This window comes from Melanotaenia boesemani, chromosome 3 (assembly GCF_017639745.1).
Source record: "Melanotaenia boesemani isolate fMelBoe1 chromosome 3, fMelBoe1.pri, whole genome shotgun sequence".
Taxonomy (NCBI): Eukaryota; Metazoa; Chordata; class Actinopteri; order Atheriniformes; family Melanotaeniidae; genus Melanotaenia; species Melanotaenia boesemani.
In genome coordinates, this window is record NC_055684.1 from 30,381,015 (window position 1) to 30,382,379 (window position 1,365).

The following is a 1,365-nucleotide window of genomic DNA, read 5'->3' on the forward strand; positions in this document are numbered from 1 at the left end:
TCCTGCCGCGCGCAGGACGCGACTGGAAACCAAATGCAGAGGCTTGATCTGCGCCCTGATAAACAGCACACCGGGACCCCTCTGCAGCAGCGGGAGCAGATGCAGGTCTTCACAACAGTTGAAAGCATCCTCCTTTAAGTGAAATTTGAGGTTATTTTTTTATTTATTTTTTTTAAGGTGATCACTGCAACTGATTAGGCGATGGGGCAAACGTTAAGGCGACAGATGATGGGACGTTAAAGCTCTGTGGCAATCCTATTAAAAACATTACCCCGATTTAAAATGACCAGTCAATATTAACTTTTCACGAAGAGTTTAGGCCTACCACACAAAATATACGAATGAAACTTCTGGGAAATAACCAGTGTAAAATTTAAAGGATGTTTATTATTGGGTTAAATTATAAACAGCTAGGCACACATTTAGAGATCATCAACATCAACAGCTTTTGGGTTGCCAGGTGTAACTGTGTAAATACCAGCATGTATAAGTTAAAGATTGATAGATTAAAATCTTCTACTAATGCTTTATTAGCACTGAGAAGCCAGTGAGGTCTGAATAATGCTTTCTATTCAGCAAATAGTAGTAAAATGAAGTAAGACATCAAGTCATGGAAAAGTATAAATAGCTTATAATGTGTAATTTTATAGCCTATTTCCCCTGTTATTAAAGTGAATGGTTACTGCTAGCAAGGTTACTTTTATAATTCTTTTTTTTTTTTTTTTTTTTTTTTAGGTTTTATTTAAAAAAAACATTTCTCATATGTCAACTAGCCCTTGATAGTATTATTATCCTGAAACCATATTTTTTTTATTAAAGTGGGACATATTAGGGCTCTGAAATCAGCTCTCCTGCATTGATAAACTAGCCTTGTTTCCCTGCACGCCCATCTGTCTGTGTGATTGCTGCACAACAGGCTCCTTTTTCTTTTTTAATACAAAACAGGAAACTGCTCTCCCTGTTTCCTGCACAGCCCAGCTTCACATCCTTAGCAGCTCATGGACACCATTTAACCCCTTCACTGTGACTCACCAGTGGTGAAGTAAGAGAGGCTATTTATACTCCTGAATTGTGCTCAGCTGGTGAAGATTTATTACACTACAAATATGTGTGCAGTGTACCACAGCAACAAACAGCAGCATTCATTAGGGCACCGACTCCACGGCTGATCAGCCCAAGCAGCAGAAAGTGAAAAAGGACTCAAGTCTTTGGACTTCAAACCTGACACAGAGGAAAGGTACAAATCAGTTTGAAATGAGTTTTTTTGTCTTTGCAGATGCTCCAACCTCACTTGTAATTACACTTTTCAGATCAAAATTATAATATTAATAATTATGATATTCTTCTATGTTCTCCCAACTTTAC